At 35.0% G+C, this 16,218-nt stretch overlaps 1 protein-coding gene and 1 pseudogene across 1 annotated transcript in view; one reads left to right on the top strand and one right to left on the bottom strand.

The window, feature by feature from the left end:
- Window positions 1–16,218, bottom strand: part of SLC35F3 (solute carrier family 35 member F3) — a 566,773-nt gene that overhangs the window by 222,490 nt on the left and 328,065 nt on the right. The window lies entirely within an intron of this gene.
- LOC141510853 (post-GPI attachment to proteins factor 6-like) lies at window positions 4,760–5,896 on the top strand (annotated as a pseudogene).

Below are 16,218 nucleotides of genomic sequence, written 5' to 3' on the forward strand. Positions count from 1 at the left end.
ATTTTCATATTTTTTATAAAATTATAATTGAAGTCCCTGATCTTCATCTTGCCTGGAGATACCTTCTATAACTATATAGTATAGTATCTTTCTCCTATAATTCTGTGGCAAAAAGTTTCTCACTCCAAATGAATAAATATGCTTCATTATTTTAGATAAGGGAACTATTTAATCTGGTGTCCTCCTTTACCTATGCTGTTAGGAAGTTCATACCTCAGTTGCAGTAACTTTATTACTACTCAATATAGAATTTAAAAAAGCATATTAGTATTGTATAGAAAACACAGAGAGAGTCCAGGATAGAGTCCGGAGAGGAAGTTGACATGGCTAGCCCTGATGCCCTCCTTGAAAAGAAGTTCTGGGAAGAGCCATCTAATAAGAATTAGAGGCCATGCAATGTATGTTACTTCCTGTTGAATTATAAAGTTGGAATGAGTTTGAAGAAAAAGAGGTTTCTGGAGGAAGGTAGAGTGCAGGAGTGTAGCCTGAAGAAGAATGAGTCATCGGTGAGTTGGATATCAGTTGAATAATTTTTTTAGCCATGTCAGCAAGGAATAATGAGGAAATATACAATGGCCTCCAGTCTTCTGAGATCTCTTTCAATTCCTTAATGGGAAAGTAGGGGGGGGGATGAAGATGGAGGAGTCTAAGAATCAAATTGTTTTGAGGTACATCATAAACATTAATTTAGCAGTTGGACATCTAGATGTAAAATCATTGTCCAATGTCCAATGAGTGGGCATGCTACTGGTGGAAATGAATCATATAAATGTTGACATTCTCACTATAAAAAAATCTGAAGATATTAGGAAGCTATAGCTAAATGGACGTATGACTCACAGGTACTCTATGGAGAGAAACATAAAGGATTTGGTAGAGTTGATTTGGTATCATGTGTCCAAAATTATCAAGAAAAATTTCATTTGAAACTTCCTCATCCAGTCTATGGTGTTCATGATAAGCACTTGCAAAAAAGATCATCATGAAGATAATTACAACTTATGTATCAACATTTGCTTCAGAGGATGAGGAAGTAGAAAAATTCCACAAAGAACCTAGTAGGGCCATTGACATTCTTTTTTTTACTTTTTATTTTGTCATTTTTATTTTTCTTAGGTTTTTGCAAGGCAAATGGGGTTAAGTGGCTTGCTCAAGGCCACACAGCTAGGTAATTATTAAGTGTCTGAGGCTGGATTTGAACTCAGCTCCTCTTGACTCCAGTACCAGTGCTCTATCCGCTGTCCCTCCTAGCTGCCCTAGGCCATCAACATTCAATCAACATATCCTTTAACAAGTTCAATGTAGAGGTGTGCTTAGGAGAAGTTCATGTGTAAGGAAGATACCAAAAGTTTATAAATTATCAATAAACTATATATTTATATATCGTGAAGACTTTTTTCAAGAAGAGAATCAAGTAGTACTGTCTATAGTGAGCACCAAATACAATATGAATCATCATATCCTTGCAGGATATTACTAAAAACCAGTTCGGGACTCATTCCTGAATCAGTTGTTTTTAATCAGACCACCAACTTGTCACTATGAAAATAAACAGTTGCAACAATGTAGAATAAAAATGCAAAGGCATGTTGTATTATAGAGAGGACTCCAGCTGGACCTATTTAAAAAAAAAACTGGAAAAAGGTAAATGGAGAAAAAAACATATTCACACAGATTATTATCATTTCCTAAAATGTTAAACCAAAGTAAATCAGCTATCAGAATGAGGAGACCAAAAGTGCCTAAAAAAGTTCCAACTAGCATTTGCCAAACAGAGAGAAATGGCACCAAAGGGCAATGCTAGTTTAAATAAAATAAACTTGTTTACAAGATTTTAAGGAGAATGTTGATAGTAGATGATGATCAATAGAGGGAAAAAATTTATAAAAAGCTTATAAAAGTGATCCAACTAAGCAAATAATAGCCAGGACATTTAAGGAAGATGCTATTGGTGGTCAAGGGCTAGATGAAAAGAGGAAATGATCCATCAAGATATTTTTCTCAACTTGGGAAGACTTAAATGAGCTGATACAAAGTGAAGAAGGAAGAATCAGGAGAATTTTATACAGTCATATTGTAGCACTGCTCAACTGAGAAAGATTTAGCTACTCTGATTATTATAATGGTGCAAGACAATTCCAAGAGTTTCCAAGTGAATTTCAATCCATTTTGAGAGAATTGATGAACTTAATGCGAATTTTTTTTCACTTTACTTTTTGCCTCTGGTTAATATGGAAATATATTTTGTACAATTTCATATCTATAATTTTATTAGTGTTTGTCTTAATGGTAGAAGAGGGACTTTAGAGAGGGAGAAAATTTGGAATTCAAAATGAAAATAAATAAAAACATTTAAAAATATTTCTGTTTTCTTCTCTAATAAGAATGAAGTCACTACATTTGAACTGTAATACCATAGTTACCAATATGATGAATGAGGAGGTTAAAATAGCAATAATAAAATCAAAAATGAGAAGAAAGCTAAACTAGGCTAAAGATAATTCATGTTGGAGAATTTGCAATTTTGAGGTCATTGAAAGATTGATTCTCAAGATATTTGGAAGAGAAGAGAATGAAAAGTTATTCGAAAAATCATCAACTTTATTTTTATTCAGGCAACTAAAGGAAATGACAGAAGCTATAGATTCATATATCTATGTTCCTACTATTACAAAATTTTTATGAGAATAATCTATACCAATATCTAATGAGAAGAAAACATTTTTGAAGGTATGAGAAGATTTTAGCAAATGATATTCTGTAGCACTCCACATATTTATATACATATAATTGACTGAATGCTATATTTATTGCTTGGTGACCAAAAAACCATTTGATTTGGGTTGCTAAAGGCCACCATAACACTCTATTTGAATAGTCTCCCACATGCATATGTCAAAATTATATAAGATTCCCTGAAAGATTAACTATAGCAATATCTTTGTTTGAAAATCTTCTGATTATTAATATCATGGGAATAATAAAACAGGGATACATGTATAATCACCAGAAGTTTCTACTACTATCATAAAGGATATTTGACACCAAGTCCAAATGGAAGAAGGATTTACTATAGATGAATTTTGCTATTGATGCTGAGGATGCCTGTACAACCTCATGTTGAGATCAATAATCATTCAAAATATGTTGCCTATCTCCAAAGAAACAAATTAATAGATTGAGTATGCTATCAAGAAGGCAGTATGCATTTGAATGAATAAACAGTAGAACTACTTTATCAATTTATTTAACCAGGAAAGAAACTGCAAATAGACGATGAACTGGGTCTAGAAGTTATAGGAGAAAAGCAAGCTAGATTGATTTGGAAAATTGCTCAGCATTTTTCTCCCAGCAAAATGGTCCATTTTAAGACACTGATACTCTTCCAGTGATGGAATATGGTTATGAATGATGAAATTATTCATTAGTCAAAGAATTAAAGCAGTGGGTCATCCAAAGTGGAATGGAAAAACACATGTTGAGGAAGGGTGCTGCAACATTTAATCAACAAACCAATGATATGGTATAAAGAAGATCATCAGAGAGAGTATGACTGGAAGAAGAGAAAGGCTAGTTATTTATCAAGAATGAGAGGGGGCAGCTAGGTGGCACAGTAGATAGCACATCTGCCCTTAAGTCAGGAAGACTTGAGTTCAAATCCAGCCTCAGACACTGGAAACTTTCTAGCTGTGTGACCCTGGGTAAGTCATTTAGCCTCTATTGCCTCAACCTCTCTCCACCCCACCAAAGAGCGAGCAAGTGAGCAAGTGGGAGAGAGAGAGAGAGAGAGAGAGAGAGAGAGAGAGAGAGAGAGAGAGAGAGAGAGAGAGAGAGAGAGAATATTAGTGGAAAGACTGTAAGTTTACAGATGATCAAGATGACTGCTTGAATGGAGACATACAACCCAATTTCCCCTAAACTACTCCAGCTAAAATCTGAAATTTAAAACAGCTCAAATAATGATTAAGAAACCCAAGGAAAACCTTTCATGCTAGAATTGCACAAAAAATATCAATCATCAACCTAAGGGCATTAGAAAAGCCAGGGACAGAATGAGCAAAAAAAGTCCTTAGACTTTAATATTGATGAGAGGAGAGCCAGAGACACCTGTGGATTATAGTAAGAGCTCCCTGAGAAGATGCCAGTATGTTGGTAAAACAGTAGCCACAGGTCTTGGGAAGCAGCAGCCACCAGTACAGTTGCAGAATGCAACTCAGACTGGGACATCCCAGAATCTCTGAAGTTTCTAGCATCCTCTCCTGAGGTTAAATGAAGAGCCAGGGCTTTGAATTTCAAAGATCTGGGCAGAGTGGAAGAGAACTCCAGGAAAAAGAAGCCAGCATAGGAACTCCGGGTGATAGGTGAAACCAGAATTGAACTCTCCCACCAAAAATAAAGCAGGGATGAGTCTGGTAAAAAAAAGCCCTAATTCAGGAACCAAGACTGAAAAGTACAAACTAAAAAAGACAATGACCAGTATGACAAAATTATTTCAAATTTAGAAATTTTTCCCCCAAAGAAGTAATGTGTAACTCCACAACAGAACAAGTAGCAACTTAGAAAAAAACCCAAAATTTACACAAATACTATAGATGTATACCTAAATGAAATGAAGTAAGAGATTTTTGGAAAATGAAATAAAAGCTTTTGATGAAATAATTGGAAGAAAATGAAATAGCTTAGAAAAGAAAGCAATAAACCGTAGTCAAGTAAAATATGCTCTGACAACAAGAAGAGATAAAAAGATAACAATAACTCCATGAAAAAAACAAAGAGTTTCATCATCAACCTGAAGCTCCATAAAACTCTGGGCAGTAACAACATTTCAGTGCTTGGTTGTTTGAGTGCCACCTCACCTGTCCTCAGCCTCAGTAGCTCTCAAAACTGCACTACAGCCTTTTTTGAAGGATACTCTTTGTAACTATCTGACTCTTCTTGTGAGGCCATGCTTTCTGTCCCCTATCCAGAGACTGGCAGTTGGTACCTCTCCTTACAACTCATCTGCGCCAAGAATCTGAGTGAGTGTCAGCAGGTTCAAGCCAATGTGGAGACTTTTCTGTCCTTGTCCCCCTGCTTCAATGACTGTGGCTCCTATGGTCAGTGTAGACTGTTCTGAAGACATGCATACCTTTATGCCAGCTGTACTTGCAAAGCTGGCTGGCAGGGCTGGAACTGTACTGATGATACCAAGGCCCAAACGGTGGTGCAGCAGAACTTAGCCACCCTGCTGCTGACACTCAGCAACCTCATGTTCTTGCTCCCTGTCATCATCACTGTCTACCACCATTACCTGGTGGAAGCATCTGTCTATACCTATACCATGTTTTTCTCTACGTTCTATCATGCATGTAACCAGCCTGGGGTGGCAGTGCTCTGCATCATGGACTATGACACACTCCAGTACTGTGACTTTCTGGGCTCTGTGGTGTCAATCTGGGTTACAATCCTCTGCATGGCTCGACTAAAGATTTTAGTGAAATATGTGCTCTTTATCCTGGGGACCCTAAGCATTGCAATGTCGCAGGAACTGGACCGAAGGGGCATCTGGAACATGATGGGCCCTTGCCTCTGTGCCCTCATTATCATGATCAGCATGTGGGTATACAGATGTATTCATCGATGACATTGTTATCCCACATCATGGAAGAGATGGGCCTTCTACCTCCTCCCTAGAATCTCTCTGGCATTTGTGGCCATTGCCATCTACACCTTCATGGGGACCAATGACAACTACTTCTATACACACAGCATATGGCATGTGCTAATGGCCAGCAGTGTGGCTTTCCTTCTACCCCCTCGTGACAAGAACACAGAACTCTGGGCCTGGTCACAGAAGCTCGTCTGCCGCTACCAGCTCTGTAAAAACACCCAGGAGGAACTCTATGCAGTGACATGAAGTTACCTGGCCAGTGACCCAGCTGTTCTTCTGCAGCAGGGACTGTCAATGATAGGCTGACTCCTCCTGCCTTCCAAATTGCCCCACACTCCCATTTTCCCTCTTCAAGAATAAAGAGATATGATTCCTATTTGATTTCTGTCTGAATAAAATTGTTTTGAGCACACAAAAAAAACCAAAGAGTACTAAAAGCAAAATTTAAAAAAGACTGGAAATTTGCTATAACAATAATTGACTTGGAAAACAGGTCAAAGAGAGATAATTTAAGAAATTTTATGTACTTCACTGTCTTCCAGGTCATGTCAGGAGACCCAAAAAGGAGGCTCTCCAGTCTGTGGATGGAAAGATATATTAGAGGATGTGGATAAGAGATATACCAGTTGAGAAAGTATGGATGTATTACTTTTTAAAATATTTTATTAGTTTTCCAATTAAATGCAATATTAGTTTTCACCTATCATTTTTATAAGGTTTTGAATTTTACAATCCCCCCCACACCCTCCCTTCCCTCCCCCCATAGAAGTCAGTCTGATAATCTTTAGATTATCTAAGAAGAGACTTAGTTGTTTCCATGCTATACATTGATCGAAATTGAATAGGGTGAGATAGAAATCATATCCTTGAGGAGAAAATAAAATATTATAGATAGCAAAATTATGTTGTGCATAAGATACTTAAAAAAAATTGAAGGTAATAGACTTTGGTCTTTGTTTAAACTCCACAGTTCTTTCTCTAGATACAGATGGTATTCTCTATTGCAAGTACTCTAAAATTATCCCTTATTACTGCATTGATGGAATGAGCTAGTCCATTAAGGTTGATCATCACCCCCCATATTGTGATTAGGGTGTACAATGTTCTTCTGGTTCTGCTTATCTTACTCAACATCAGTTCATGCAAATCTTTCCAGGCTTCTCTGAAATCCCATCCTGCTTGGTTTCTAATAGAACAATGGTGTTCTATAACATACATATACCACATTTCGTTCAGCCATTCCCCAATTAATGGACATTCATTCAATTTCCAATTCTTTGCTACCAAAAACATGGCTACTATGAATATTTTTGTACAAAGTGATGTTTTTACCCTTTTTTATGATTTCTTCTGGGTGTAGACCCAGGAGTGGTATTGCTGGATCAAAGGGTATGCATATTTTTATTGCCCATGGGCATAATTTATGGATGTATTACAATCCACAATGCTAGATGACGTGCTCATATTCATGTGATTACAAATCCTTGGATGTATCAAAAAGTCAACTTCTTGGCTTATTCATCTAGGCCTTCTAACTTTTCTTGGCTGAGGATTTTTATTGTTTTTATATTTACTTTTCCCTATTTTATCTATGTAAATTAGTTCAAATGTTTTTAGGCAGCAGGAAGCATATATCACAATGAAAGATAGGAAGTTAACCAAATAAAATTGAAAGAATAATGAGTGATCATTTTCATTAGGATGGGTTAAATACTCTATTGCTCAACTACTGGTGATAAAAGGCTAATAGTATTTACTTTTAATTTTTTAAATTTTGTGTGGTTTTGTTTCATTTGTTAGAGAGCAAGTCATCAAAGATTAAACTTTGTAAAAAGCACTATTTATGGTTTCATAACATTTTCTCTTTAATACTCCAATTATAAATTAAATTTCACAGACTATATGAAGGCACAAAGAGAATTCAACAAATCAGTTAAATCAAAACCCTGAGTCTTTATCATGGTATAGATAGATAGATAGATTAGATAGATGTAGATGTAGAGATAGAGATAGATACAGATACAGATACGGATATTGATATAGATATATGAATAGATAGATGGATAGATAGGTAGATAGATAGATAGATAGATAGATAGATAGATAGATAGATAGATAGATAGATATGTGGTGAGGTGACCTTTTATGGGTAGATAGGGTTTTATGGAATCATGAAAAGTCATTTTCATGAATTCAAGTTTTATCTCAGAGCCTTATTAGTTGTGTGGTCCTGGGCAAGTCTATCTTGACCCTCTTTGCCTCAGTTTCTCATTTGGAACTGAGCTGGAGAAGGAAATAGTAAGCCATTCCAATATCTTTGTCAAGAAAACCTCAAATTTGTTCCTGAAGATTAGGGCCACTGAAATATTTCAACAATAGGTAGCATGGTAGATAGAGCCTGGAGTCAAAAAGACCGGAGTTCAAATCTAATCTCAGCTTTGTAACCCTAGGAAAATAATTTAACATCTGCTTCCTTATTTGTAAAATAGAGATAACAGTAACATCTACCTCCTGGAGTTGTTATAAGGATCAAATGAGAAAATAAGTGAAAGGAGATTATTTTCTTTATTATTTTCTTTATCTTGTCTTCTTTTTGTTATTGTTACTATTATAGGTTTTGGTCTGGATTTGTGCTTTAATTTTAGAGGACTTCAAGCATTTTAAACAGTTACCTGGGGACACTGAGAAATTAAATAACTTGATCATGATCACATAATACATAAGAGGTAGCACTTGGTTTTCAGGTTTCCTGACTTCAAGGCCAGTTCTGTATCTACTATGATATATTCCCCTTTTATACAGAATAATCCTATTCATATTTTAAGTGCCTAATAATAGCTAGACTTTATGTAATACTTTAATATTTGCAAAGTACTTTACAATGGGGTGGGTAATAATTTCACAAAATACTTAGGAAGAGAATATGAATAGTTCATATAAGAATTAGTCAGAGAAATGGTTGAAAATTAAATATCCCCATGTCTTTTTTGGATTGACCCAATTAGAATGTGCATGGGACTTACCATCAGGCAAAGTATGAAAAGTCCACCCAGAATGCTTTACTTGCTATAACCTGCTCTCAACCTCTCACTCCCTTCCTAGCCCCAAATATCAAGGGAGGAGTATGAATCTAGAATGTGTATGTCAGTCACCATGACCATAATTAATAATAGAGTGAAGGGGGGCAGAGATATTGCTTAAGAAATAGGAAATAAAGCTCTCCAATGACATTCTATCTAGTCAGAGATTCAGGCAAGCTGGGATTTTTATAAAAATGAGTCTTGTTTGCCTTTTATTTATTCATGTGAAACCTTTAGAAGATCAATGCAGCCACAAGTCCTTAGTATTTTAGATTTCAGTGCTGGCAATAAAATGAGAGCAAATTTTTTGCTGTTTGTTTTGGTTGTTTTTGTTTATTAAAAGTCATTCATCTCTAAAAGCCATGAGAATTTTTATTGTTGTGAAGAATAATATTCTACATCTTCAATTGGCTTTATTTTGTTGGATGTGCCATGATATTAATAGTTTCTATTCTAGAGTATTTTCCTCCTCAGAAAAGCTCAGTAAACTATATTGAAGTCAGATCCATACTCTCACAGCATCTCTCTTCGGTGTTGTTCAGTTGTAGGCAAATTTTTGTGACTTCATGGACCTTAGCATGGCAGGTTCTTCTATCCTTTTCTTATCTCTTGAAATCTGTCCAAATTCACATTCATTGTTTCCAAGACACTATCAATAGGTAATAATCACACTAGTTAGGATATACAGAATTTAATTAATCTCTCAGATCATACTACCTAGGGACCAATTCTGGGAGGTTTATTCCCTCCTTCTATCAGCCATAGTAGGGAAATAAGTACTGGTGGGTAAAGAGTTTTCCTTAACCCAGAAGGCCTGCTCTAATAGGAAGGAAGACAAGTAGATTATGAAAACAAGGTTAAATAATATATATGAACGTTATCCCTGAAGGTCATATATTGACTCAGAAACTATAAATTAACATTTTCTATGTTTTATTATATTTTTGTTTATTTGTTAAATATAAGCCAATTACATATTAATCTTTTTTTTAAATTTAAGGCAATGGTGTTAAGTGACTTGCCCAAGGTCACACACTAGGGAATTATTAAGTGTCTGAGGCCAAATTTGAACTCAGGCACTCCTGACTTCAGGGTTGGTACTCTATCCACTGTACCACCTAACTGCCCTACGTATTAATCTTAATTGGGTTGATATCTAGAGTAAGTGTTGTTGGCTGCTTGTAGGGAAGTTTTGAGTTTGATATCCCTGCTCTAGGCATTTCTTTAAGTCTATAAATTATAGATCAATTAACCATCTGAGTTTATACATTTAGAACTCCAATCAGAGGTCTAACCCTCTCCTTTCCTCCCCTACCACTCAAAAACGAAAAACAGAACTGTCAAATACTACCTAAGTACAAGGTATTAGTGATGACAATATTATTATTTTATGAACACATACCTGAAAAAAACCATATTTATGCTTCGATTTAGAAAAACTGGATACATAGTAACTAAATTAAAACAAACAAACCATGAATAATTCATTTTGCATAAAAAGGAGTATTGCCGTCTAGACTTGATTCAGACTGGTCTAGTGCATCAGATTCAGAATTAGAACAAAATGATACAATCATACACATCTAACAATTAATTTAAAAAGGATGGAAAGAATATCCATGAAGGGTACAGTTGAGCAAAATTTCCTTGCCTCTGTGTTGACCTTGGTCAACCCTGAGGGAGAGTCTCTCCTGATACTTCATGGACTTTGTAGAGTTTTTTCAGAAAGTTAGGTTAAGAATCCTAGACTTAGTATTTCTAAGACAAGTAAGACCCAAGAATAGTTTCAATTCCTTTTAAGGAAAAACTAGCTTGGCCTCTGTCACAAATACTGATCTAATATCAAGAAGGTATCATATTGTAAGGAAAAGACCAGATTCAAGTCCATGCCTGGCCGATCATTATTTATGTGTCCTTAGACAAGACATTAAAACTTTCCAAACTTCAGTTAGAAAACCATTAAATTTCTACAAAATTAAAAGATTACAATAGGTGATCTCTAAGGGTCCCTTCATATTCAAATCGTATTGCTCTATTTCCTGGATTTCAGAATTGCTTGTCCTAGCCTAACTATAACCTTTTTAAAGGTAAAATGGATTGACCAGACTACCTCACTGATCCTGCCTCAGTAATATTATACTCTCATTTAAAAACTAGCCTCCACATTCTACAGAGAAAAAAAAAGAAAGAAATGTCTTCATTTTTACAGCATCTAGCAAGAATCATCTACCCTTTTAAGAAAAGGGAAATGAAACAGATAAGAGTAATATAACTTACTTTAGGTCATATCTCAAGTTAATATTAACACTGGGAACAAATTCCTGGTACAAAATCTTTTAAGAATATTGACTTTCTAAAGATTCAAGGAAAAACCAATGCTGGTGTCACTGATGAACTGATTAATCTTTACTTCTGTTCTCAGGGTAAGTGAGATGACCAAGTGCACAGGGCCCATGGTGAACATATCAGAAGTGAAGATGAGGAACTATATCCATCTTGGTTTCCCAGGGTATTATTCTCATTATTTCACTTTAAGGTAATGGCATTAATTTTGTGGCTAAAATCAAGGAGGAAGAACTGTTTTTTTTTAACTTAATGACTTCTAAATGGCTCCAAGAAGTGTGTTATTATTTCTGTTGTATAGATTAAGGCAATCATATCAGTGACTTCTGAATTTGCCCATTGTCATACAGCTAGGAAGTTTATGAACTAAGATAGGTAACTTGAGATGGTATATGCAAATTACTTAGTGAATCTCAAAATATTATATAAAATGAGCTTTTTTTATTGTTGTTCTCATCTTACATTCAATGGAATTCAGAAAGAAATAGTTCTGAGACAAATCATTCTTTTATTATTAAAGCCTTAAACTTAATATTTGGTAGACTGTTGTGTTGGTGGATAAAATGATTGCTTTTTATATTTGAATGAAAGCCTAGGGATATAATTCTTCTGCTTCCCCTACTCCCTTTCAGTTTTCCTTTTATGTGTTGTCTACCCTATTATATTATAAGCTCTTTGTTTGTATTAGCATTTTCAGTGCTTAGTGTAAGTGAAATAAAGTAAATACTTGGCAAAGTCTTGTTGACTGACTGACCAGCAGGTCACTGAAGCCATCTCCAGGAGAGCTCTAGGAACAGCTAGGGATGATATCTGCCTCATTCTGTTTCTGTGTGACTTTGATTTCTTACATTAGGCTTCTACATCTAGAGATCTCATTATATCAGGTAGGTTGGAGGTTATGAGCCTTGTTGCATATATTAAATGTTGTTACATATATTAAAAACATTGTTAAATTTTTATTTATTTAGAATAAGATGTAGCACACATTGATCTGAACGATCAGTTTTGTTTCTGGTTGAAGTATAACTTAATGGTTAAATTATAAAAAGTATTTTGGGGTAAAAGTTAATGAGTTTTCAGTGTGTAATTCTATTCATTTGATTGTGTTGTACTGGGTATTTGGTGGGTGCTAAATTTTTGCAGCTATCAGTGATATGTTCGACATTTTGAACAATTCCCCTGCAGAATATGCATTGATCAGCAAGTCAAGACTACTTTTGTCATGTCTGTTGTCAATAGCTTGGTTATATCAAGGTGGGTATGTGGTACAGTGGAGAGAGTGCAGGCTCAGTATCAAGAAGATCTAAGTTTGAATCTGGCTCACTATAGTAGACTTCTTCATTTCTGTAAACTAACTACTTGACAGTCACTCACTCACTTTATAATACTAACGAAAGCTTACACTTAAGATTTACAAAGTACTTTGCAAATTTTATCGAATTTGATCCTTACAACCACCTTGATTGCTTGAATTCATGTGATTGTTGTATTTATATTTCATTTCTACCCTTGCATAACTATAGTCTCCCCATTTCAAATCGAGAAAGGAGCTGATATTTTGTCATCCAGGACTCAAAATACTATTAGAATATCAAATATCAGCATTATTTTTTGTTTCTTTTATCTGTAGCATTATTGTAGAATGAGAATTATTATCACAATTAGAAGATTCCCCAATAGCATTTTTCTTCATTCACTGAAGAAACTTAAACTGTGGTGTTGGTTTGAAATTGGCAGGATTGATTCATGAAGTGAGTATGCTATAAGAAATGTCTTAATTGCAGTTGACTATAAGGGATTCCAGTAACGGTTGTACTACTTCAGTGCTAAAGAAATATGAGTGGAATCACCTTGATTAGATTCTAATCTAATGGGATGTCATGAGGTTAAAAAAATCTAGCTTTACAATAAGTGAATACAGGATACTTGAAATGAAAACCTGCATAACCATGTCACCATAAAACAATGTGACTAATTATGGATAATGCACACTAGGAGTACTGCCCTTCCAATAGTCATATTGAGAAACTGAATATATATTGCTATCACTGAGCAGAATACTTTTGGAGGATGACTTTGAAAATTGTAGAACCCACAGCATAGTATTTTGACTTTTACCAGTGAGGGAAATTTTCATTGTTTGATACTAATTTGAATATGATCAAATATATTTGATCAAATGATAATGCTGTTTTTGAGCAAAGTGACATGACTATAAAATAATGGAAAGTCAGCATGAAGAAACTTTTAATTCAAAGTCATAATTAAGATCTGGATTTTTATTTTACCTCTGGTATATGCTGTCTATAACCCCAGGAAAAATCACTAAATCTCTCAGTGTGCCAAGTAATTTGTTAGGACTTGTTATAGAGAAGGTACTGATCTCTGTTGAAGGAGGGAGTTTCCTTGTTGAAATTTCCTTATATTATTGAAATAACAGATCTGGTCTATAATAGAATAGTAATGAATTTTCTAAGTACCTCATAACCCATTTCCCCCCCAATTTCAGCACCCTCTTCCTTGTCCTGATACCTTCTCTTCTCCCACGTTTATTAGGGATCTAGCCTGCATTTTATTCCTGTAGATTTTTGCTCCCAAATAGACATCATACTTCCCATTGAGGTGCTCAGTTGGTTAAATTGAAGGGTTTCCACCTCTTAAAAGTGTGTATTGAAAAAGCAACCCTGAAAGTCTGGAGGAGGGTTGAAAAACCCCTCAAATATTCCTTCTCTTAAATAATAGTAATATACATTTCTACATTAAAACAATAGCTTTGAGGTTTGCAAAATGCTTCCCCCCCACCAAGAGTCCTCTAAGGTAGATAGTAAAAATATTATCATCTCCCTTTTTTTAAAAGGTTTTTGCAAGGCAATGGGGGTAAGTGGCTTGCCCAAGGCCACACAGCTAGGTAATTATTAAGTGTTTGAGGCAGGATTTGATTTCAGGTCCTCCTGACTCCAGGGCCAGTGTTTTATCCACTGCACCATTTAGCCACCCCTCCCTTTTTTTTAAGATAAGGAAATTCAAGTTCTAAGTCAGTCAGTGATTTGTCTAACTCAAATAACTACTGAATATCTGAAGTGGAATTTAAATCCTAGTTTCTTGATTATAAGCATAATTACACTATCTTTGGATATTTGAGATTCCAAAGAATCTGTAAAAATGGAATTTTAAGCATTGTAATAGAGGATGAGGAAGGTATTTGAGGATAGAAGGGCTTTTTATGTGACCTGAACATCATATGTTCTAAGAAATATGAATCTGCTTTCTCTCCCTATTTGTTAGTCATCAGTTGTGGAGACAGATCAACCTTTAATGCCACATCAAATAGTTAATTATGATTTTAAATCCCTAAATCCATTTCAAATAAACCACTTATCAAATAACAAAAACAACACACAAAGAAACTCTAATTTTTCAATAGGTCATTTCAGAGACAGCAGAATATAGGGTCTATTTCTCCACTTCAGGGTTCAAAAAAAATCTGGTTTTCTTCAGTTTTTACATAGGAGGAATAGAACTCATTTATCTCTAAGTAGAAAAGTCATCAATTAGAATTAGTAATAATAATAATAATAATAATAATAATAAGCATTATTTTATTTATTTTTGGCCCTACAATAATCAATTTTAAAACATTTGAACACTTAGTATCAGCTACCAGTTTCAGTTTTCTGTCCTTGGTAAAGACAAAGTTGTCACTTTAAGAGAAATGTGTGCATTAGTTCTTCTAGTGCTGGTTGTGGTCAGCACAATTTTGTCATGCAGAACTGCAACATATGGCACCAAGTCACTAAGATATTTGAAAAAGAGGCTTTGCCTTTGAGCTCTTTCCACCCTGCTTGATAGGATGTGAAAAAGTTCTGGCATGCTTGTTGAAGAAAAATGGTTTCTCAAGAGTTTTAACAAATAAATCATCTTGGTCCCTTGAAAGTACACAAGCCAATGGGGACCAGATTTGCAATCACTTGATTACCAGGCTGGTATCAATATTTGCAAGGCAAAAACCTAGCAGAATCTTTTCATATTGGTAACCAAAATGTAGCATATTAATTATTAAAGAATTTTGGGAACACCAAAAGTTAATAACAAATATTTGTGTGGTGGCAAAAGAGAAGCTGTTCACCTATGTATTGGCACAACCTGATGTTTTTGTTTCCCTGAAAAACCATTCCCCTCTTTCATTCCCATGTGGGAAATTTTGTGGGGAAATTTTGTGACCAACTGTACCCATGGTGACTTTTCCACATAAGACCTATTACTGCAGCTGTCTCCCTTTGGCTTCTAGTTTTTGTCTAGCCATACCAAATAAGAAATCTAAAACCAGGACGAAGGAGAGACAGACTTTGTCCCACTACCTGCAACTTTGTTGACACTGTTTCTCCTCCTGACACCATTTTCCCTCCCTGTTTAAACTGCATTTATGTCAACCAGTCCTTCAGAGTCTGTAGCCTGTAAGATCCTTATTGCCCAATCTCTATGACTCTAATTCTATATAAAAGTGATCCTTAGGTCTTTTGGATGAAATTTCTTCTTTGCCTAATCTCTTTGTCTTTCTTTCTACCATCACCACTTTAGACTGGGATCCTCTAATCCCAACTGAAATATGACCAGTGAAAAGGGAATCAATAAAGATTAAGGAAAGCTAATTTTCTTATGAACAATTCAAACTATTAGAGATTTTTAATAAAATGGTTTAGTCTACTATATTCACCTTGTCAGTCACCCTTCAGGCTCAAAATTATTAATTATATGAGTTATTCATGCTCATCTTCTAAGTTCCAAGGTAACCTGGTTGATATGTAAAATATTTTCTCACTGATAAATAAAATTGTAACTTCTTTCTCATTAATTAACCCTAGTTTATTAGATATTATTTATTAAATAAGAGAACTATGTTTCCTCCACAATCAGTTGCTAATATTTTATATAAAACCTCTAATCTTCTAGGATTAACTCAATAGTAAAATTATAGCTTATGCCATATAAGTAATAAAACAAAGTTATAAATCATTTATAACATTTTCGCTAGAAGAAAGATCATAGCTAGAGGCTCCATTAACCACTATAATTGCAGATGACTATTTCCTACTTCTGAAAACAGTCCCCTAACATTTAGTTCTCTTAAGGTTAAAATCTCTTTTT

Source organism: Macrotis lagotis, chromosome 2 (genome assembly GCF_037893015.1).
Source record: "Macrotis lagotis isolate mMagLag1 chromosome 2, bilby.v1.9.chrom.fasta, whole genome shotgun sequence".
In the NCBI taxonomy this organism is placed as follows: domain Eukaryota; kingdom Metazoa; phylum Chordata; class Mammalia; order Peramelemorphia; family Peramelidae; genus Macrotis; species Macrotis lagotis.